The sequence below is a fragment of the Meleagris gallopavo genome, chromosome 1 (genome assembly GCF_905368555.1).
Source record: "Meleagris gallopavo chromosome 1, MGAL_WU_HG_1.1, whole genome shotgun sequence".
Classification (NCBI taxonomy): Eukaryota; Metazoa; Chordata; class Aves; order Galliformes; family Phasianidae; genus Meleagris; species Meleagris gallopavo.
The window spans coordinates 81,101,752-81,126,705 of NC_139404.1; positions in this window are offsets into that span (position 1 = coordinate 81,101,752).

A 24,954-nucleotide genomic window follows, 5' to 3' on the forward strand; every position below is an offset into this window, starting at 1 on the left:
GGCAGGAAGCCTGGGCACAGCATCAGGATATAGGTTGCCAGCTCTGAAGTGTTATGGTCTGGGCAGGTCACCTGGTGTATTGCATAGGGCTGCAGCAGGGTGTGGTACCCAACAAGTTTTGGCAGGTTTGGATCCAAAGTGGTCAGTGCAAAAGCATTTAAACAGAAACCCTAGGATTGAATTCTTGGGGTGGGAAGAAAAGTCCATATCCTCCACATTGCCAGGAATGCCTAGGCTGAAATTTGAGCCCAGAGCCAGGAATGAAGTCTGCACCAGTTGTTCTCTTCCTATAGAGAGGACACTGGGGCTGGGATTCAGCTCAGGTCTACTGGATGTGCTTGTGCTCTGTATAGACTGTTCAGTGTGAGGGCTGTTTTTCATATGCCTTCCCCTAATGAAGGCAAGAAAGGGCTGAGCACAGGTGTTGCACTGAGCAGCAGACACTGCTCTGCCATGCACGAGAGCATGTTGTTGGACTTCTCAAGAATTTATTGCCAGGGAAGTGGCTATACCCTCCATTTTCCAGCAGGGCCTAAGGTGGCAGGACTTCTGTCATTCAGCCACTTGGGATCTCTTTAACACTGATATCAAATTTCACTCCTAAATTATTACCTTCTACAACTTTCCTGCCTTATGAGGAGTAGCAGCCATACCAGGCAGAAAACACTGCTTTAATTTTCTTGTTTCCTATTCTGAGCTGTTCTCAGCCCTCATTTCTTCAAGATCAGCTGAAGTGTGCAGTTCCCTCTGGAGCTGATTCCTCTCCTAAAAGCACAGCTGCAGAATGGCTTGAAGCTTCCCTTTGGGGACAAAAAGGGGCAGAGCTGTGTAGTGGATACAGCTGGCTAAAATTAAATTTCTCACTAGATGTGAGCAATGCTAATGAACATGTCAAGAACTCTCTGTGAGTGGACAGAGCAAGTTTAAACACAAGACAATGCTATAGAAATGGTTTTACTCTCCGTGTCTCCCAACTTCCGGTTTGATGCAGTTTTGCCTTAGGTGAGGCTGATTCTGAGCACCCCAGCATCTCAGAGTAAAAATATCCTTGGTTACATACTGGAAAGCCAATTTTTTCTTTTTAATTTTCAAATTCATATTCATACATGAAGGAAGCACTTTCTGTTCCAAAGACACCCAAAGATCAATGCAACAGATCAAAGCTTGCACTGAGGTAGCTGCTGAAGAAGGTCAAGCAATGTATGTGCTCTGCGCTGCCAAAACACAACCAATCTTTAGATTCAGTGCTAACTCTGAGGGCTTGACAGCAAGAAGCAATTGTAGACGACTGGTGGTGAGGAAGGCTTTCCAAGAAGCAACAGCAGAAAGGAGGCAAGGAAGAAGGATGTGATTTTCTATCTCAGAATGTCACAAGAGGCGGAAATCCAGATTTTGGTTGAATAGCGTGGAACTGGCAATGCCAACACATGCTGGGCCTTGCTTTCTGAGTGTGGTAATAGTGGTGGAGCAGTGGCTCGGTAATGATTCAGAAGGAACACTGCCATCTAGTGCGCTTTGAATAGAGCATTTTTGTACCACTGAAAATAATGTGGTTTGGCGCTGTGGGTAGAAAGGCTGAAGGCACTGATCGATGGGAGAAAGCATGTATTTTTATGTTGTGTAACTTACTGATTTAACTTACTGGTAATCCATATCCACTGAATGGAACCAGAGATGCTACTTCTAGCTCATTTTCATTAGCAATCCTTTAGCTGGAATCTGCTGTTGATCTACAAAACAAGTTTCCAGAAGCTCTGTGGATGCACGCTTGGCCTGCACTGCCTTAGCAATGTGATTCCTTGCCTGCAGTGAATGACTGTTGGGATGGAGGGACCGACACCCACCTTATGCCCACTTGCCCTTAAACTGGTCTGTGAAGCTAGGATGGATCATGCATTTCTTAGAGGAAGCCTGATGGGATCTTTTGAAATAAATAATAGAGTAGAAACTCTCTGCAGCCCTCTACCTGTTCAGGACTGACTTTCTCTCATCCTAGCACATGCTGAGATGTAGGGTGGGAAACACCTACCTAGGGGTGCTATATAGCAACTGCACAGATCTCTGCACTATGTGACTCCTCAGCAAGGAGCTGTGCAGGCTTATCATATCATACCTGTTAGAAATCCCCCCCTTTTCCCCAGTATAAGGCAAAACAATCTGTATAGATATAGGGATGGCCGATTCTTCTGATACAAGATTTGTCATAATTTGTCAAACATGACAATTATCCTGATAGCAAACAATTCCTTCTATTTTTTTTAATTTGTGAATATATCCTTGTTTCAACGAAGGAGAACCTAACAGGTTTTGTCTCTGCAGCCTCTTTCCACATAGGAAGGAGAGATCTCTCGCTCTCATCCTGCCTGTGAAGTGGTTGAAAGTTCTTCTATGATGGATCATGACCCTTACGGAGGTTGTAGGAAGATTCAAAGGAAACTGCAGAGTGTTTATGCTAGCCTACAAATAGCTAATTAGTTTTAATTGCTGGCAGCAGCTCAGAGACTGCAGCTGTTTCTCACGTTCCTGCCCTGGAGCAGCAAAGCTGTTGCCTGCAGCCGGAGTAGCTGGTTGTTCCTTCCTAGTGCAAATGTCTTCAGCCAGTTTTTACATAGCCAAGGAAAAGGGCGTGGCTCTTTTGAGCTGACAGGATCTTTTCAGAACAGCAGTATTTGTGTGGGGCAAGGGAAGAGCCTGAAAAGATGTCAGCAAAGTAATTCCTCACTTCCCCATTACTGACAGGTAATGAAGCACTGCTGCAGAGCTGGCTTTCTTTGATCTCTCCTAAACTGAGCGTTAGATTGTCTTCCTAGATGTGTCTTCTGATACAACTGTAGCTACTAGACATCAGTGTAAATCTGCAGCCTTTTTTTCATGTCAAGGAGTGCACCCAGTTCATCCTGCATCAGGTCAGGTCAGTGCTTGAGCAAGTTGTGCAGATTGCTTACATCCTGATGGGGCTGGTAGCTGTGCTCCTGCAGTCACCGTAGAAGTATGTGCTTACTTAGCAACAAACAGCTGATGAATTAATCTGATCCCTCCACTAGATGGGATGGCAGCACCATAATTTCTAAGTGCTTCTGATTAAAATGTGAAGTTCCAGCACAGCTTGCTCAATATGATGGATTCTCACGCCAGATACTCCTAGCCAGCGGCTGTGAAAGGTGAAAGCACTTATTTTCAGATCTTCCCCCCTAAAAAGGGCAGAAAAAAAGGAAATGATTCAGTGCCCTAGAGGCATGATACATAGATGATTAGGGCTGACATCATCCAGTAATCAGGCAACATGGTGGCCCTACAACCCTGTAGGTTATGTCCTAATGTGAACATGAGGGAGTGAGCAGAGGCTGAGAGCTGTCACTTCTGCATTGTCACTATAAGCAGCAGGTGCTGTTAGCTGTTCAGAGAAGGCAGACAAGCTTATTCTGGGGAGCAGCATGAAAGCTAATGCTTATCTACTTCTAGTCTTAATACTCAGTACAACATTATTCCGTTGCTGCTACTACAGTAATAGTCACTCTGCCCATAATTGCAATTCTCATTGTTTATCCTAGAGTGATGATAGCTGATAGCATAAATAACATCTCTACTCTTGCTTTATGCTTTTAACTGGGGGCAGAAGTTTTAAACGTCACCAGTCTGTGTGAAGAATAAGTTGACAGCACAACAAAGCAGTACCTGCATGTCCCGCTTCCCAGCCTCTTGAACAATATTCTGCATTATCAGGAACCCTCATCACCATAAACTTCTCAGGAAACTAGACACAGTCCCTTAAGAAAACCTCTTGGATTTTTACCTTTATGATGCAGCAGACTAGACATGGATTGTCTTGACTGTCATTTTTAAGGCACATTATTACTGAAAAGGTTACATATTATGTTTTTATAATCAAATTTTGTTTAATCTTTTAACTTTAAATTTTCAGAATGCCCTGACGCCTCTTAGAAGGGTTCATGTACCAAAACTGGAAGGTTGAGTAGAAGCCAAGAGGGATTTGTGGGACTGGGGAAAGTGTGAGGAACAAGCAGGCTTCTAGTACAAGCATGAGTTGATTAGCAGTGAAAAGATTGTATGCTTTGTAATTTAATGCCTACCATTATGTTCCAAAGTTAATGTCCCCTGGAGAGGAACTGAATATTTGTAATTCCTCTAAGATAAAGCCTCAGAGGCCACAGAGACAGTCAGGCAATACCACATCAGGTATGTTCAACTAATGCTTTAGTGCTTCCTTAGTAACCCCAAGGACTTGCATTCTGAAGCACAGTTTCATGACAAAAGATGAATACTATTCCCAGAGAATCGGGCAATACCCTGGTCCCTTTAGTTTGCATTTATTTTGAGCTAAGGGCCTCTCATCTTCAATCTGGTACAGCTTTGAGTTTCAGTTCACGGTGCGTGTTGCAACCACTGTTATTTGTTTGAAAAACAGCAGTATCTGTGTAATACACTGAGAGCACTGTCACATATCGGATACGGTGGACAAGGAAAAAGAATCTCTGTTCTACACTTATTGTCTGCCCTACAGTATAAAATCCACTATTGAATTTTCTCTGTGTATAGAAGACACTTCCATTCCTTAGGACAGAAAAAATACTACAGGGTCAGAAATGCAGCTACGAGTCCCCTGGACATCCCCTTGATGTGCTGTAATTGTTCACATTTTGTGATAAAGAAAGCAACTGAAAGGGCTAACTCCAATATGTGTACTACATAGCTTGACTATGTCTGGATACAGCACAATTTCACTTCTGGATTGGACTAGACTTACCTCAGTTCCCAGCTGTCCATCTCAGAAGGTCTACAGGTCACATTTGTGTGCTGCTACTCTAGTTATCACTTTTTGTGATGTATACCATTTATGCTTTTAGGATTTTTAGCTTTCATGTTTTGCCAGTGTCAGTACTTTTCTAAAGGAGCAGCTTTTTATTCCCATTGCAGGCCCGTTTCCCCTGGATCAGGAAATATCCACCCTGCCTGTGGTGGACCAGATAAGATAGATCGTGGCCACCTTGCCTGTTGATGGTATTTATCTAATGGTGATGTTCAGAAGCTGTATTCCACAATGAAGGCCTCATTTAACAGGCAGTAACACACAGATAGTTCCCACCCACAGAGCTCACTGCCTAGGGTTATGGAAAAGTATATCAAGCAGAGGTCAAAGAATTGTAAAGGGCAGTAATGCAACATGGGCCTCTTGCCTCAGGCACGACAGTCAACCTTGCCTGCATACAACCAGCTGTCTTACTTAATACATATACACATACACTTACGCATGCAAGCTGCATAAATTAAACAGCCTTTGGAGTGCAAACAAACATCAAATGCTAAATTCAAGCCAGATGTGATCCACTCCCTAAACACCAGCAAAGTAGTTTCAGACTGGAGCTCCATGCTGTTGGAGGTAACTTGGAAAGCAGGCCTGGTGGGAAGGCTCCAACACTTGAAACACAATAGGCCCCTCTAAGGTCTCCAGCTTAACAGACTTCCTGGATGCAGGGTATCACCTGAAGGGGAGAAAGTCTTAAACACTATAGCTTTTGGAAGAAAATAGGTGAAGGGCTTTTATGTGACATGGATTATATTCTACTTGGATGTTTGGAAAACAAATCTCTATAAGCCTTTAAAGTGCAACAATGTAGAGGATCCCGGTCCTATGTGTCCTATTCTAAGTAAGCATCTTTCGGAGTCTTTGTAGATCCAGGCTTTTCTCATTAACGTTGGCTCTGAGTCTCACTGCAGTACACGACTGAATCAATGCAGAGCTGAGCAGCTGAACACCTGTGTGGGTTACAAGATGCAATAGGATGTCTCCTGCAAAGCATCCTGCTCCATGGCTTCACGATGAACAGTGAACCTGGGGAAAATGTAAGTGGACTTGGTACTGAGAATGAATGCTTGTGGGAAAGGAACAATTGGAGTGGACTTGTGGATTAGGAAATCTTTTGTGAATAAACTCAAAGATGCCCTTGAAATTACTTCTTCAATTTCAAAAGACTGCTTCTGAATTTTCCCTCTTGATTAACTACGAATTGCATCAGCATCTCCATTATTATTACTAAACAAAACTCTGTTTGAGTTTCAGTCCATAAAGTTTGATCAAATGCATTTTACTATTGCTGTCTAAACATTTCGTCTGGTTAATGTCTAACTACAAGTATTTTTAATATTTGTACTTACTAAATTATTCGGAGAGAAGCTACTGATCGTAGGCCAAGTGCTGATGTCATTTACTCCAACAATTAGCCTAACATTGCTCAACCTCTGTCAGGTGCTGCCAGGGTTTGAGGCTATCATGTTCTCCCTCCTTTCTCCCAACAGGTGGCAGCCTCTTGACTTTTTTCCCCTGTCTGATTTTAGGTAATAGGCAACATAGAAAACATCCCTATTTGACTTGAACAAGATTTTTGCCTCCCTTGATTTAACCTTTGCTTTTGAAACTAACAGTAGTGGGGGCAAAAGCCAGTCCCTGAAGCCCAGAGAAAGAGAAGAGTGGATTTCACATTAATACATGAAAAAACAAGGATGGCTTCACGGTCACATATGTCATGAAATAGCTGTCAAATAAGTCTGAGTCAAATACGGCGTGAAAGTTTACAGAAAGGGGAAGCAAACCCAGCTAAACTCCTCTGCTATTGCATGTTCTGAGGCACAGCTATCTTCTGCAAACACTTTTTAGAAACTGGGAAAAAAAAGTGAATAGCTAAAAAGAACCTTGGCACCTTTCACACAGGCTTCGTGAAGCCCTGCTACTGACATGAATTAAGGCTCAACAGCCCTGCAAGGTATGAACTACAAGTCTTTTACATCTGGGGAAGCTGAGACACCAGAAGTGGTCTATGCACAATACTAGCACTATCCATAAGGATTTTTGTGAGGGCTGAAATCATTTTATCTTGGTGTTATAACAGTCCATTGCCCACTGTGCCAGCAGTTATAATGGTTCAAAGGTACATTATACCGGCAAGATTATTCCCTTTGCCCAACATGAACGTATTATTCTGATAAAAGTACTTTAATACCAATATAGCTGTGTTAATACCAGTTTGCACGGCTTTACTGAACTGGTACAGTTAAAGCAGTACAACCTTGGCATGTAGATAAGGACTAAGTATCTTATCCAAATATATGGAGCAAGTAAATGACTGATCTGGGAATAGTACACAGCAGTCTTCCCTCCCAAGCTGCTTTTCAGATTGCCTGAAACAATTCTGTTCACATTTCTTCTTATTAAAGGATAACACAAAGAATCATTGTTTGTCAAAATGTCACGGTTTAAAAAGAGATGCCACCCTCTTGTTTATAAAACCAAGTGAAACAAAACATTGAGAAGTATTTGTTTTCTTTCCATCTTCCTTCCAATGATACCTGACATTTGTTGGGCCTGACAATACAGATATCTGCACATTCCTTGTGATATTTTTATATATATATAAGCTTAATCAATATCCATTCTGAGTGGATGGTCTAAAAAATGAAAAGGATAAAAGATGCTCCTACCCAACTCTATGACCTTTGCTTTGTATTTCACTTATGATCTACCCTGACCTCAGGCTTAGAATTTCAGTGGTTCTGCTCATGACATGCAGAGTACTAGAAACAGCTCTGTTTCTAAGGTGTTTCATGAAGCCTCAGACCTCACAGATTTCCTTTCTCTTCTGGTATTGGATTTGACTTGCTGAGGCCTACAGTGGTAACAGCCCAAGTATGTTGGCCAACAAGGAGGAACATGGCCCTCAATGTGAAGGGTCTGATGGAGGAGGCAAGGAGTAGAGGTAGAGGAGAGGCCTGGCAGAGCTGCGTGTGCTGTATCATCCAACACTGTAGTGGGATGTGCAGCAGTACCAAATGAAAAAGCAGTGGGTCATTATAGATGAAGAGGGAGGACAGGTTTAGCCACTTTAGTATCCATTCAAGTTGCTTTGTTTCCGATTCTGTATCATCTGAGCCACTGAGTCTTCCTCTGTTGTAGTGGTTCAGATAATGCACGACTGTGTTGTTGTCCTTCATAAATGAGAATTTCTGAGAGGTCTTTCTTCATACGTTAAACCAAAATCTCTCTTCCTTCACCACTGAAGAGTTTAAAGGCAATGTGGACTAGACATGGAGTCGGTTTCTCCAAAGACAGCAGAGAAAGCTCCCAGAGCACTGACAGTGTAAGAGCTGGTAGAGGCAGATGGAACAGTCACAGATTACTGAGAGCCAGACTGGAAGATTTCAGACCAGTCATCAAGCCCAATTTAAATATTTCTAAAGTTCAAGATAATTTTTAGCTTCACTTTTTGTGGAGAGAAGAAAAAAAAAAAAAGAAGAAAAAAAAAAGAAAAAAAAGAAAAAGAAAAAAAAACGACCCTACTAATTCAGTATTTCAGGACAAAAATTAATTTTGAATCATCTGGATTTCCCTTGGGAGGGAAATTTTGCTTTTCAATGAGCTGGAAGTGATGTATCTTAAAAATCCCAGGCAACAATCTCATATTGGTATTTTTAATTCTGAAGACCATTCCCATGAGTTTCTAGTGTTTTTAAAGTAGGTCAAATTTTGAACACAAAAAAACCTTAAGAGTTATGCCCCTTTCATCTTTTCTTAGGAGCAATAAGCCTTTTTGGTATTATTGCTGGCTTAAATATTAAACAGGAAGCAAATTACATTTCCAGTCATTAAAGTACAATAGCACAGCTCTATTGTCTGAATCAGTGCAATATTAGACCAGATTGTCACAAAATGCTCAAAAATGAAGTCATATTGTAAGAATGTAATGAAATAAGCTTTTCATGCTTTTACTGTGAGTTCTGCCTGATGAGGGATTACTTCTTCATTCCTGCCAACGAAGGTATGAAATTCAGGCCTCCAAACTGGAATTCAGCAAGCAATTATGTACAACTTGACATTCACATGGATAGTTACTGCAAAAATGTAACCCATTCTAACTTTGTTGTTTACAAGATTACAAGCTTACAAATCTTTCTACTGTGTGGCTGGACAACTTATTAACATTTCTTTGAAATGACTCCATAAATTGAGGTATTTGCTTGCAACTCTGTTGGCTTGAAAGGAGTGCACTACATAGGGCTATAGCCCAAAGGTAAGCTAAAGATGTGAAGGTAAAAAGTGCCCACTGCTCAAATACCTGCTCATAACAACGTAGTATTAGGAAAGACCTTGCAGGAACCCTAACTGACAGTATCAGACAACCATCGCCTGGTGACCTCCCAAAAGATTAGCCCTGACTATTTACTACATCCAAATAGATACTAAGCCTGCCAAGAATACTAAGCACAAGATGGAAAATGCTGCTTCTTGGAACAGCAATATGCTCCCATTGAGTTGTCTGGTGGAGTCTTGTCTCTAGCTAAAGCAGGAGTTGTCTGCTGTTGCTGAAAGATAAGAATTTTGGGTTACGTTCTCTTAGTGTTTCAGTTCCCAGCCTGTCCCAGCAAAGTAGTGTGCCACTCAAGACCTTCCTACTTCAGTTTGGACAACTGTCTCAAAGGTGGCTGGCACTGACATTATGCAGCTTTAAAATCATTCAGCCCTAGGGATTCTGTGGCTGCCAAGGATGCTATAATAGGGCTGAACTCTTAAAGGTTTTTCTGACACCTGAACTAAAATCTTTGAGAGTAATCTGTCTTCTGCAGTAATTTTATTTAATGCAAAAAAACTTTGTGATGTTAATCTCTTTCTCCCCTTTTCTAAATAGAACAAATTCAATTCCTTTGCTGTTTTTTCATATGTCATGTTTTCCAAGACACTTACTATTCTTGCTTCAAACCTTTTGGTCTTTAATCTTCAGAATCTCTTCTAAATGCCATGTTAGGAACTGAACAGAGTATTCCAACTGAGGCTTTCTAGACACTGAGTACAAAACTCCTGTTTGTACATCCTTGAATGAGATGTACCCATTTCACCTTTGATCTGTATTTCATTTGTGATCTGGTCTCATCTCTTGGATCCTTCCTGGGAGTACTTCCTGCCTCTGTAGTTATTCCTCTTTCAGGAGGAGATTCCTCAGCTGTTCCTGTAGTTGATTTCTTTCTATACCATTCTTAGCCTTGTATTTCATAGAAATGCTATTGGTTGCATTGCTTCCTCCATTTAATGCAATTGGCTTGTATTCTAATCAAGTCCTCTCTGAGGTTTGTAATATTTTCAATCACAATTTCTCAATGAAAATTTTAAAATCATTAATGACAGCATTAAATAGAACTAGGCTCATACACTCCTGGAAATATTCTCCATAGTTATGTCAGCAAATCAACAGCATCTTTCTGGGCATCTAATATAGCTGTCATTCCTACCAGAAACACATCCTTGGGATTTCAGATGGACAACAAGTGCTGTCAAAGAGGACTCTCTTCCTCTGCATCCCCTTAAAATTCCCTATCCATCTGTAGAAGTGCCCTTTTTATATGTCTGTATATTGTCACCCATACTTGCTGTTAGCTCAAGTTACTAGCTGGGAGGTATCTGCTCTAATGGTCATATAATTTCTCATTTAATAAAATAATTCAGCTAGAGGAACCTTCGGCTCATTCTAGATACTTAGTTACAGACTGTGAAAGATTTATGTATATGAAGTGTGCTCAGTTTTACTATCATGCGCCATTGTTTTGACAGCCCAGATGAAGTTCCAGGTATGACATTATCAAACAGAGTATGCCCTAGAGAAATTATTTTTTTCTGAGAGTTTTACTCCACACTCTCTCAGCTTAAAAATGCAGAACAGACCACAGGAAAATGGAAAGAAAATTAAGGCTTTGATTCAGCAAAGAACCTTGACGCCTGCTTACATTTAAGTAGTTATACAGTCACGACAATTATGCTAGTGTTTAAAATCCAAGTGCTTCAGTAAAACACTGAGCCAAGCTTGATGGAGCTCCTTACCCTCTTTTAATACCGCTTATAGTTTGCTTACTTATTCCTCCTGTCACATTTAAAACAAATGAACCTTCAAAGCAAAACAAAACAAAACAAAAGGTTACGTATACTAAAAAATAAAGGGAAAAATAAAGGGTGTGTGCAATAGAGCTTCAGAGGGGTGACTCATATGACTGGAATACAAATATATAGGTTATCCCTTACTCAGGGAATGTAATGAGGGGCTGGGGCAAATAGATGGCCTTTTTTAGTTTTCAGAACTGATGTATAACAGTGTGCTGAGGGACTGTGGGCTGCTTGAAGTCTTGGGAATGATGAAAAGAGAAAAGGAGCTGAGTGCTTTCCCAGTGAGTACCTGCTACAAGACCAAGCACGAGAGACAGAAGGTTTTCTAAACCAGCCAGCAGAATCACTCATGCTGATGGTAATGGGGGACTCAGCTGTTTAGGAAGGAACCCAGCAGGGATCACTTTCAGGAAAACACTGTTGGTCAGCTTTGACACGAAAGAGGAAAGAACCAACAGACATGGGAGCTCCATGCACATGTGGTGGCTCCAACGGACCAGTATCAACCAGTCAAGATACAACTGTGGGAGGCAACTTGGGTTGAGCTGTTAACCTCAGATTGGGTGATCCATGCAAAAGGAAGGATGGAAATTTGGCAAAACTATGAAGTTTTCTTGGACCAAAAAAAAAAAAAAAAAGAAGGGAAGCAAGGAGAAAGGATGGCAGGTCAGATGGGCACTTCTGAAGCACGATCACTGCCAAAAACAGTGACAAAAGTGCAAAAAGGGCAGCGTCAGCCTGAAGGAAAATGCAGCAAGCACCGTTCGTGTTACAGAACGAGGGCGAGCCGAGAAAAATCCGCTGCGGAAAGCTTCCCTCGGATGCGGGAGGTTGGGAAAACGCAAGGCAAAACGCCGTATGAAAGGGATGAGTTCACCCGCTCAGTTCCTGCGTGTCACTCGAGGAAGGAAACAATTATGTGTCCCTTCCTCCCACACCCGCGCTGGGCCCTAGCCGGCCGGCGCCGCTGCCTGAGGACAGCGAGCGGCACCCCATAGCCCTCCCTCACCGCGCCGCCGCCTCAGGGCTAACGGTCGCACTGCGCACCACCGCCGTTGTCCCACCCCCACCCCCGCGCGCCAAAAGACCCCCGCCTGGCACGGGCCGCGGTGGTCCGGCGGGGGTGGAGGGCGCCGCACGATTGGCCGGCGGCGAGCCAAGCGCAGCCCGCTCGCTGGGCGCCTATTGGTTGAGGCAAGTTGAGGCCACGCCCCCTCCTTCTTTTCCATTGGTCGCCTGTGTCCGTCGGGCCCCGCCTTGCCCCCCGCCCCTCCGGGGTCATTTAAGTTTATGAGGAAAATAAATAAATAAAGCGGGAAATAGAAATGCGTAGAAGCGGGGGGAGGGGGGGAGGAAGGAAGGAGGGGAGAAGCACAACCTAACCTGCTGATCGGGGGCGGAGGCGCTTGCGGTGGCCAATAGGCATCCGGCTGCCGGGTGAGAGTGACATCTCCACTTAACCAATCGAAACGCTGGGCGAGGGAAGGCGGGCGCGATCGTTGCACCGCTGACCAATGGGAGAAGCCATCCCTTTGACCAGCAGCTGCGCGCCCCAATAGGACGGCCGCATAGCGGGCCGTGCGAGCGCCGCTTCACCTATAGGAAATTCGCTGTGAGTCGTGCGGAGGGGGGCGAGCCCGGGGGGGAGGCGTGACTCAGCTAGGAGTGGCGGGGCTCGGAGCCAATGGAGATAGGGCAACGGAAGGGCCGGAGTCCAATGAGGAGATCGGCGCGGCGGCGGCGGCCGCCTGTGAAAGTGCCGAGCCGGTGCGCTAGGGGCAGGGGGAAGATGAGAGAGGTACCGCGTTTCCGGGGTCAGCGGGGGGTTAGGGGCGGGGACGAGTGAGGCTCCGCCTACCGGGGGTGGGGTCGCAACGCGAGCTGGCGGCGGGGTGCTGGGGGTGATGCTGGGCGCGCGCTGCGAGCTGTTGCGTTCCGACCGCCGCCTCGAGGCGTGAGGAGATCACCGGGGAGGTTCGCTCCTCGGCCGTGTGTCACCCGCGGTGATTTACAGCTGCGTGACAGCCCTGAAGTCCGAACCCCTCGCGGGCTGTCTGTGTGCCCAGGCTGTGCTCTCGTGTGGGATGCTACAAGTACAGCGTTAGAGCTGACCGAAGGATCCCAGGGCTATTTGTGAAATAGCAGTTTTCTACGGGAAAGTTCCAGTTTTACTGGGAAAAAAAAAATTTAAACAAACAAACAAAAAAACAATAAAAGCTGGATTATTTTTTTTTTTCTGACCAGAAAACTAAAGTGATGGTTGGTGGCTACCTGCCTCGAAGACTTCTGCCAATTCTGCTTTTTGCTTCCAGGGAGAAAACACGGATAACAAAACCTTCCCCTGAGAGAGCTTCACTTTATAACACCCCCCCCCCACCACCATTTTCCACTCTTGTAAAATAATTGCTTAGAATTTTTATTCCGCAAAATGTGCGAGAGCTTTACTTTGTATCCTGAAGCACAGCAGAGCGTTTTTTTCATGAGATGAAAATTCCGGTATTTGGCCAGCCTGAATCAAAACTTCTGGAAACTTGGGGCCAAATCTTTGGCTTGTACAAACTGGCTGGCTCCGTTGTGTTTAGTCCACAGAGGAATTGGCCCTGGTTTAATTAATGGTTCACCCGAGGTCGTGCAGGGAGTTGATTTTAAAGCCGGGAGCTGAATCCAGAGCTGTTATTATTCAGCCTTGTCATATATCTTGAAGTTTACTGCACAACATTGTATTTTTCTTTGACGAGCTGGGTTAATGAGAGCCAGAATCCACGAGACTGTGATTGCAACTCTTCTTAAAAATCACGCTCTGAAAATCCATTCAATTGCGATCTCACTAGAAAAGAGAGTAAATATGTTGTAATTAGTGCATAGGTGACACTGACTACCGAGGGAGAAAGAGGCCCCGAAAAACTGCTTTTGTTATTTAAACCTTTCTTTCAAAGTACAAAAGCATTTGATTGGCACTTCACTGATTTAATAGTCCATTTGTAATGCAGGAAGAACATTACAGAAGATCTTAGCATTATTTTAAATCTCATCATTTAATCTGTAGGTGTTTAAAAAAAAAATCCTCATTTCTAGATGAAGGAAAGTTTTTGATAGTATGTAGATTCTGTGAGTAGTCACTTGTTAAAGGCACGCAAGTCTTCCAAAATAAAATGGTTTGTGGTCTTAAAGTAGAAGTGAGCTTGTTTGTTGCGTTAGCACACACAGAATCCTTCTGGCCCAGGGTTTTGTGGCTGCCGTGGATACACTGTAGTGTTAGGAATGAGTTCCTGATTCCCTTACTTAAAAATCAGGGAGTTTCCAGCACTTCACCTAAACTAGAGAGCAGACCAGATCCTTTGCAGCAGTTGTATCATCCAATATTCTGAATTTGCAGAGGCTTCCAGCTGTACTTGCATAAATATGCTTTGTCAAGCTTGACTTTTTTTTTTCTTTCCTTCTAATTTACACATGGGGAAGATACAAAGGAAACAAATCCAGATTCCCTCCCTTTGTTTCTATTTGAGAGTGGAAAAGAAGACTTCATAAAGCACACGAGGGCTCATCTTTGCCTTCCAAATGTTTAAGAGGTGACTTCATGGCTCCATGTATTATATGCTAGAAAGACCCTGAGTTAAACAGCAGTGAAATGACTTGCCAATGTCAAAGAGCAGTCAGTGACAGCGTTGTTACAGGCCCTCTGCCTCCCAGGCCACAGCTGCACCTATTGGCTTCATTGTCCCATCCCTCCTACGCACATGCATGCCTGGCGTTGTTTTGGAAATACAGCAGAAACTTGATAATTCAAGCTGATGACTGGGGGAGCCACTTGTGGAATTAATTATTGGGTAAATTAGTGACTACATGTGCTGGCAATTTTTAACTTTTTTTTTTTATTATTTAAGATATGCTGTGTCATAGTGTATGATTTGTTCAGTTCCTTCAGTCTGGTTTAATTGTCACTGCATTCATTTAGTATCCTGAAACAGTTTTTGCTCAGTATTTTGATAGTAAAGTGTTAAAAGATCTCAGCATAGTTCTACCCTTGTTTTTTAAATCTTTGAGGAGAATTGGGTTTTCAGTACTTCAACAGGAGGTTATAATTTGGGATTAGAAATTAATCCATAGCACCTATTTTATGGTGCGGGATTTATGACATACCTCAGAGGTTAAACCATCGCCCCACTATACTGATCTGTGCTGTAGGCTGATTTGATTTCAGCAGGACTGCTTGACTAAGACAAATAGGATTTGATCCTTGCTGGGTAACTTTGGTCAGATTCCAGGTGGCCCTTAAGACTTACAATTTCCACCTCAGTATTAGAAAATAAATGCGTTCTTTTTTGTTTATTTTTCACAGGACCCCGGTATTGTTCAGTATAGTTTGTCATGTGAGGCTGTAAATCCCTTCAAGCGAGGTGGGATTTTAGATTTACAAACTGTTCCTAAGTGATTACACACGTACTGCGAAGGAAAAGGCTGTCCTGTAGCCAAGTGAGGGCAGAACTCAGGATGCTTAATTCATTAAGATTCCAGGGCGGCCGGAATTACTAACATGGAATATGCTGGGAGAAAAATAATTATTTTTTATTTATTTAAAGTGCCACGTTAATGTTAAATAAGCAAAATTCATACGTAATTCCATGCACAGTAGCCCAAGTGAACTTAGCAGCTGCTCTGAAGCAGCAGGCTATTGCAGAAAGCCTGCACAAGTCATTATGGTATTATTAACAAAACAAAAACAAGATAGTGCCCCAAACTGGCAGCTTTTAGTAAACTTTATGTGTTTACCCTTCCATAGTCACGCTGACCCTTGGTCTTAGATTTCAGAGCAACACAAACAAAACCAAATCAATTTCTTTAATTTTGATGAGCAGCAAATACTGTGATGAATCATCGCGCGATCGGGAAGCAAAAAAAAAAAAAAAAAGGAGTTGTTGTTGACAAGATTTCACAACCGGAGGTGATTTTGGAACCTCGGAGTTGCTTTGTGAAGTCCCACACCTTGTGGCTTGAGTAGAACTCTCCAAAAAGAGTTCAGAATGTAGGTTGTTCTGTTCCTATCGATATCACTGAATAGCAAATTCTACTCTGATTTTTAGAGATACTTTCAAAAGGTGGCCCGAGAAATAAGAAAATATAACCATCTGTGATCAAATTTTCTCATCAAGGAAAGTTCTGAGTCCGATTCTTTTGCTGTTTATTTGAATAAAAAAATTATTCCTTCAAATTTTCCTTTTTTTTTTTTATAAAATAAAATATGGGATCCAACTGAATTGTTGCTTCTTATATTTTCATGAAAGCATACTGAAGGCTGAGTACTTTGTTACTGATTTTGGTTTCTGGCTTAAGATGTGGGACCCCGAAGCTCTCTGCTCTGCCACAAATAGCATATTTGACTTTAGGGAAAATTGCTCTGTCTTTGTTTCCCATCTGTGTAACAGGAATAATATTCATGTGCTGTCATCACAAATACTTGTGAAGGTATACACTCAGAGAATTCTGAAATGATGTTGTTATGGTTATATATAATATCACAACTAATAATTTCAGATACTAGGTGCCAATTATTCCATTGGTTATTTGGTTTGACGGTAAATGCCACTGTTAGTAACTTCATAAACTTCAGCGTTGTTATTCTGGGTTTGCATCAGAAAACAGAACGTGGCTTAGACATGAATTTCCTCTTTGAAATAACTGAAGTGACATCAGTGGAATTATACAGGAATGATTTTGGCATTGATATTGCTGCAGGACATAGTGCTGAGTGCTTTGGCCTCATACAGAGAGAGCTGTCTTCACTGTGCAGGAGTTCAAAGCTTCTTTGGAGTTGCTGTATCCTCTTTACCATTTTAAGTTTTCCAGCGTTGCAGCTACAAAGTAGTGTTACTGGAAGCACCAGCAGGATTTAGAAGTGTGCTTGTCTCACACCCAGTGCTGGTTACACAAATGACTTAATCCCTCAACAACCTCTGTGTAACAGAGAAATAAAACTTAGGATCTTCAAAGTTTTAAAGATTTTTAATGATAAACTGCGATCAGAAATCTGGACTGTTCTTCTCATACATAGTACTTTTTATTTCCAGACAATGCAAATTGTCTTCTGAAAGTCTCCGTGTCATTTTATGGAAGAAGGAAGCAGAAAATACGCACAGTTTCAAAAATTGGTGATTTCTATTTTTGCATGTATTGCCATGTATGTATTTTTCTGCTGGAATCCTGAAGCTTCATTCCCACCTGCAGCACTCCTCGTTCAGTGCACAGCCCTCTCCCATCGATCCTGGGGACAAGCTGCCATCAGGAAGCATAATTGCCTCAAGTTAGATTCTGAATACCCTCAGAACTAGCGTGGAAGTTACGGCTTTAGGCAATAGTGAAACGGCAGCAAAGCTTTTCAAAACAGTTTGGTGTTTAGGCCGCTTGAAAAGTTGTTGCTCTTCAGTAGTTTTCAGTGCAATTGAATGAAGTTTGGGACTGAAATAGCAGGTCTGCTGTTCTGTTCAAACATCAGTGTCTGTTTTGTTTAGCAATTTCCCGTTTCATAGCTGTAAAACAGACAAATAAAACCTCTCGTGCTGTTTAGGTGGGATTTAAAGGGTGGGTCCCACTTCTCTCCAAAACATTCATAGGATTTCTCCCCCATTGTAGTATACGAATAACAGCCGCTGAACTCAACGCGAGGTTTTTGTATCATGTGGCTGAAAAGAAGAGCCCCTATTTATAGCATTCAGACATTGGCAGGTGCAAGACTGGGGAGAAACTTTAGTCTCACACATCCCAAACGGTTGTTTGGGAAATTTTTTTGCGTGGTTGAGGCTGCTCCGAGGTGGGCCACAAGAATCAACAGCCGCGTCGGAGGCTGCCGTCTTGTTGAGAGCAATCAGCTTCTGTCTCCTGGAGGGTGTGCGACGGAGAAGGGCCTGATGGTGCTGATTGCAGTCATATACTTAGCTATGGCAGCTTTAGCTATTATTTATAGAAGTGCTAATTATATCAATAGAAATAGCAATATTAATACTGGTAAGTGTCAGAATCTACGCTTGACAGTATGAACTAAACGCAGCTCCTGTGAAACGAAGCAGCCAGCTTGTCTCCCTTGTCAAACCACCAAGATGCATTTCAGGAAAGTACACACCCACCTTAATTGCTTGGGGTCTCAACGTTTTTGCTCATCTTGTTATATCACTATCATTTCAAGCTGGCAACTCGCAGGGCCGGCTGTTCTTATGAAATGTAGACTGTATCCTCAGTCAGTCCAGAACACTCAAACTGTGACTGAAATGTAGCAGTGGGTTCCAGTTTAAAGCTGTTGTTCTGCAATGCTGGAAACTGAGAAGCCTCTCGAAGTTCAGATTCTGACCCAAACTTCTTTTTTTTTTTTCTCTTTGAGTCTGTACTCTACCACTTCTTGTTTACAAAATAGTTGGTGAAAACTCACGTAGCTCTCAATACCCACAGTTACGTGCAGACTACGTTATAACCAGCCTTAATTGGCATCTTTTAAAGGGCAGAAATCATATTACCAAAAAAATAAACAAAACTAAAGGAAAACAAGAGCATATTGAGACTCATTTTCTGGCTGCTTTTTTAACATTTAAAATGTGCTTGATTTCCTGTCATAGCTCTTGTTACTTCTGCCTGCCTCTTGTGACAGCATTTTAGACTGACTTCCCAAAGGAGCTTACAAATCAAGCAGGTTAATGTCTTCATTAAAACTGAATAACAGTTTACTTTGGGAAAAAACATATTAAATATTTCAGGATATTGAACACCAAACTACTATTAAGCTTTAACTAATGCATTTACTTTGCTGACACTTGCTCTCCGATGGGACGTGTAGCTCAAGCTAATGTCACTAGAAGTGATGTTTAAGGCTTCATGAGAAAGTGTTTCCAACCCCTCCTGGATGATTTTACTCTAATTCTATCACTCTGTACTTGAGAAAAAGTTTTAAATAAGTTATTTCAGCAACTTGCCATCCTTATTTTGGAAATGTACTGGGCATAAATGTCCCCTTTAAGGACTTAAATAACCCTTTCTGTGTCCTAGATCTATGTGGTACACTGTGTAAAGAAAGTGACAGCCTGTTGGCCTTCGGACACATAGAGTGTCCTCAGTATACTTTGCCCTTGGAAGCAAAATAGAAAGATTGTCACAAAGGGGGCAGGCTGGAATTCTGTCAGCCATGGCTGTAAACCTTTCTCAAGGTGTGACTGATGTCGTACAAATTGACCAGCAGAATAGAAATAAAGGCACATGGCCAATAAGTTAAGGCTTCTCAACTGGAAAGTGGTGGTATTCTGCGTGGGCTACTGTTACTGTAAGTCTGTGTGATTGTATCTTTCTCCCTCTGTGCAGAAACCATTTGCAGTAATGTCATGTGGGACACGGGCATCCTATCAGAAATAGGAAAGGGGGTTATTTGGGTTTCTTTTGCTCGTTACACTGCTAATTCTGTTGGTGTAACTTGCTTTAGCGGCCTTTCTTCTTCCTTCCTTCCTTTCTTCTTCCTTCCTTCCTTTCTTTCTTTCTTCCTTTATTTCTTTCTTCCTTTATTTCTTCCTTTCTTTCTTTCTTCCTGTCTTTCTTCCTTTCTCTTTTCTTTCTTTCTTTCTTCCTTTATTTCTTCCTTTCTTTCTTTCTTTCTTCCTGTCTTTCTTCCTTTCTCTTTTCTTTTTCTTTCTTTCTTTCTTCTTTTCTTTCTTTTCTTTCTTTCTTTCTTTTTCTTTCTTTCTTTCTTTCTTTCTTTCTTTCTTTCTTTCTTTCTTTCTTCTTTCTTTCTTCTTTTCTTTCTTTTTCTTTCTTTCTTTTCTTTCTTTTCTTTCTTTCTTTCTTTCTTCTTTCTTTCTTCTTTCTTTTTTCTTTCTTTTTCTTTCTTTCTTTCTTTCTTCTTCTTTCTTTCTTTCTTTTCTTTCTTTCTTTCTTTCTTTCTTTCTTTCTTTCTTTCTTTTCTTTCTTTCTTTCTTTCTTTCTTTCTTTCTTTCTTTCTTTCTTCTCTTTCTTTCTTTCTTTCTTCTTTCTTCTTTCTTTCTTTTTTCTTTTCTTTCTTTCTTTCTTTTCTTTCTTTTTCTTTCTTTCTTTCTTTCTTTCTTCTCTTCTCTTTTTTCTTCTTTCTTTCTTTCTTTCTTCTTTCTTTCTTTCTTTCTTTCTTTCTTTCTTTCTTTCTTTCTTTTCTTCTTTCTTTCTTTCTTTCTTCTTCTCTTTCTTCTTCCTTCCTTCCTTCCTTCTTTTTTTCTTCTTCTTTCCTTCCTTCCTTCTTTCCTTCTCTTCTTCTTCTTCTTTTCTTTCTTTTCTTTTCTTTTCTTTTCTTTTCTTTCTTTTCTTTCTTTTCTTTTCTTTTCTTTTCTTTTCTTTTCTTTTCTTTTCTTTTCTTTTCTTTTCTTTTCTTTTTTTCTTTTCTTTTCTTTTCTTCTCTTCTCTTTCTTTCTCTTCTCTTCTCTTCTCTTCTCTTCTCTTCCTTCCTTCCTTCTTTTTATTTTTTTTTTTGACCCCTTTATTTGGCAATCCTGTGGTTTACTTATCTGTTATCATCAGAGCCATGTCAGACTGAGGTCATCATTCTTTCTGGATCCAACTGCAGCAGCATCAGTACATGAAGCAATCTGACAACATTCTCTGGCAAATTTAAACCAATCCCTCTGAAGTTTGTTAATTTATAAAATAAGTAAGTCAACAAATAAATCAAAACAAGTTGCAGTTCTGTGCAGAAATAACACTGGTGTTCTGTTATGCTGTCTTCTATCAGTGGTCTGTGATAACCTGGAAACTTTCCTGACATCTCTTTAAGCTCTGTGAACAGGTGATCTGTGAGTAAATCTCCCTGAGGAATTGCAAACTTTCTTGAATTATTTACATCTACTGTAGGAATTCTGTCTCGTATCGCATACTGGGCTGAGTGCATGGGAGATATGAACTGAATAATGGGAAAAGAAAGAGGATGTGCTTTGCACATAATGGTACGTGTAAGTCTTATTCATATTATGCATACATTATATTAAAATAATTCCTTCTGTCATGCTGTTGGCTTTAGTGGAGTTAACTTGAGGAAAAAAACTTGCCTACAAAACTGAGATTCTTGGTTATGGCCATGGTTATTGCGGTGGATGAATGGTATAGAGAATTATTTATGTGGTAGGACCGAAGTACAAAGGCCAATTTAACTGCTAGCAGTGTCTGAAAGACGTCATCAATCAGCCGCTATGTTCTAGAGCATACTGAGCCTATCCTCATGATGTTTGACACATTTGGTACTTCCTGATAGGATAGTAGGTAATTAAGGAGTACACTTGAGATAGAAATTATTTTTCATCTTTACTTATAGTCACATTGCATTTAAGATCAGTAGAGTTGATAAAATAATTCTCATTTTTTATTTACATAATTCTGTGGAACACTCTACTTTTCGGATCTTTTTTGCCTTGAATTTACTTGCCATGCACATTTATTCACTATATTGTCATTCTTGTCCTTTGAACGGTTGCACATGTTGGGTTTTTGAGATTTTTACTTTTACAGTTTGAGAATTAAAATCATGTTGCCCAGTCTTGACATGCAGGATACATGAACCAGAACTGGTTTTGCTACCACAGTGGCTCAGTGCATGTACTCTTGTGGTGCAAATACATCTTCAGATTCAAATTTGTTTTCTGAAAGGCCTTATGCACTTACATTTAGTTTTCATTTCCCAGGAACGTTTGTTCTGGTAGAATGTTATGTTTAAGTCAAAGAATGTACAGGGTGGTACAGGTTGGCCCAAAGTGAAGTCACTGGAAATCAGACATGGAAATGAAAGGGATTGCTAATCCCACAGTTCAGCCAACAGACCACGTTCCTGGTGCCAGGTGAAAGACATTTTCCTGTCCTGCATCTACTCTGTGGATGTCAATATCTTTGCCTGTTTATCTGGCAGTTTTTACCAATGTAGTACTCCTAGAAAGCATGAAAACCTGAGCTTCGAGAAAACTATTTAAATTTATACCATCCAGATTCCCAGGTTAACACTGTGTGTGTGTATGCACTGTAATAGAACAAGGAGTCCGGACGAGATCAGGGCTCCATCACTGTTGCAGGTGTTTTACATACTGTAAAATAGAACTGCTGTCTTGGGAAGCTTACAGTTAAATGGGCAAGTGAAGCAAAAGGTGAGAGGAACAAAACACAATTCCCACCGTAGTGGCTGCAGGCTAAGGCACAGAAAGGTTTCGTGACTTGATCAGGATAATCCGGAGAAAGGGAAGAGCAGTTTTCAGAGACAACTAACTCTCACTAAAGCAAGCTTGGGATTGATGTGCCAACCTGCCATTTGTGCCTTTGAAAGTTTCCGTAGGGAGTCCGTTGTAGAACCAAGCACTGAACTCTGATCTTCAGTCCCCCACCAGACAACCCCTCTTTTCTGCTTTAAATGATTTTAATTGAAAAATATCATCTGAACAGTGTCTGTAAAGAATTACTTTTCCTCAGAACCTCCAAAAGAAAAGGAAAATGATGTGCTGTGGCAATAAACTAACCCACGATCAAAATAAAAACCACAGTCTTGTTATGAAAAACAGAACTGGTGGGTAAATACTATGAATTTATGACACCACTGAAAAAAAAAAGATCTACTTTGGTAAATGTTAACACTATTAAAATTAAAGAAGTTTTTAATTACTAAACTATTCCAAACTCTTCTTAACAGACTTTAAATGCAAAAGCTAATAATAATTTAAAAAAAAAAAAAGCAGAAGTTCACCCCTTGCTTTTCTGCAGGCACTATTTATATCTGTGTTGGTGTTTGTTTCAGAGAAGAGAATAAAACTGAAGCCCACATGACCCTATCTTACTCTCCCTGAACAGCAATAACACCTCTCCTTTTTTTAAAGGAATTGTATGTATGTTAGCTCACACGTTCTCATTGCTTCATGAGGAGGTAGACACTCTCCTTGTTTTACAGTTTGGAAAACAATGGCAGAACTCAAGGTTATCCTAGTCCAGAGAAACTGTTAAGAGTCAGATTACACTGCTGGAGTGACCCATGTTCAGGCCACTCCAACACGTCCCCAAATAATATTTTACAAGCAGGAGCCATCTGTGTGTGATGAGATCAGACGTAAGGAAGTCTGTAGTTGCCAAGAGCATTTGAGTGAGTGGAACTGTACAACTACAAAGAAATCCTACAGCATCAACAAAGGAAGCTGAGAGAAATATTCCCTCTGAGCTCTTCTGGACTATTTTAATCTGACTGTTTGTTCTTGTAATATTTTAAGGGATCTTTCTTCCTTTTGCACACCTAACTGTTGCTGACAGTATTGCAACCTTCATGTTCGTTATTAGTAGTCTCCGAAATGGACTGTCCCTTGTTTTCTGAGAGCAAGAGCAAAGTATGACTTCTGCTGTACATCCCTGTGCACCTGTTAGGGTTAGCCAGCTTTTCTGACCTGGCTGTTTCATAACTCACCTTTCCTCCCATCACAAAGATGCAGAAAATTACCCCCCCAAATACCCCTACTAGAATTCTCTATCCACTTTTGACTGTGGGGTTCTGGCCGTGTGTGGACCTTAAAGGTATGATGGAATGGGCTCATTGCTTATGCCTTCCTGCTTTTATTTGTTTTATGAAGTATTTCACAAAAGCAAATAAATAACAAAGGATACGATTTTCAAAAGCTCTCAGCATCAGTCTAGCGCTTCTCCCTGTGAAGACAACGGGGACTTGACTTGACTGGAGATGGAATTAAGCCAACGCTGAGCATTTTCAACAATTCCAGTCATAGCCTCTCCCCAGAGAACTTAGGATCTAACAAAAAGCATTAATTGATTAATACTCATGTTGCCCAATGGATATTCATCTTTAGCTCCAAAGAACAACTCTGATTTTGGAACAAAAAGTCTCCTGAGTTTTTGTTTTGATTACTATGAGTTAAGTTTCCTCCCAGTTTGTTTTATTAGAAAATAGTATTTATTTGACTGCGGTACGCTACCTAAAATTGTTATAATCTGTTTCTTTATTTCCATAAACATAACTGTGTTTATTTTGGAAGGATGGTTACTTAAAAAAAAATACAAAGTAATTTTAAAAAATATATTGGTCATCTCCCATATTTAATCTTCTCTTGTGGTTGCTATATGTAATTTTTCTATAGCGCCAATTAAAAAAAAAAAAAAAGAAGAGAGGAGGGACATTTGAATCTATTTTCAAGATGGCATATCAGACCACACGCGCTTACGGGGTAGAGCACATTTGTTATTTTGGGCAGTACTGTGGAATTTATGAGAAGCTTTCTTTTTTTATACAAAGTTAGTTCAGAGTAGATTAAAGTTTATTTCAAACTCAGCATATTTGACCTCAAGCATCATAAGAGTCATGTAGAATTGGCTCATGCTATTAAATTCCTACAGCGAACTCCATAATAATGATTAATTTCTTTCATAAACTCTTTTCATAATTAATACAGGTTTCATTGTGGGCACTGCTATCCTCATATTGATTATCTCTACAATTTAGACTGGCCTCGTGAAATGATGGCTTTGTTTACTCTGATGACCAGACATTTATTTTATTTGAATAACTCTCATCATCTGCAAGTTGAACTGGGGATATCGCTGCCGTAGATATTACAAATATTTCAGAGCTGTTTCATGCAAGAGAAGGGATAATTTTTTGGCACCTGAGATTAATAATACTTTGGTGTTCTCTGATGCCTCTCATCTGAGAATGTGAGTTCTTTATGAACATCAATTAATTAAGCTTTAAGACACCCTTCTGAAATAGGGAGGCATTAGTAGCCTTTTGCACTCAGATTCAGAGATGCAGACTGACTTAGTCAAAATCGCCTGGCAAATTATCACAAATATAGCCCAGATTTGTTGATTACTAGTCTTTCCATTGTGAGAGATTCCTTTATCCTGGCATGGCAATTTCTGATGTGGCGCAATTGCTTTTGGCAAAAGTAGGTTTTTGAAAAAAAGATACAGTGACTGAGGACGTTTTAGCTGCCTGAAGAAGAACGGAGCTTTCTCAACGCTTGTTTCTTCTGAAAAATAAATTAACTTTACAG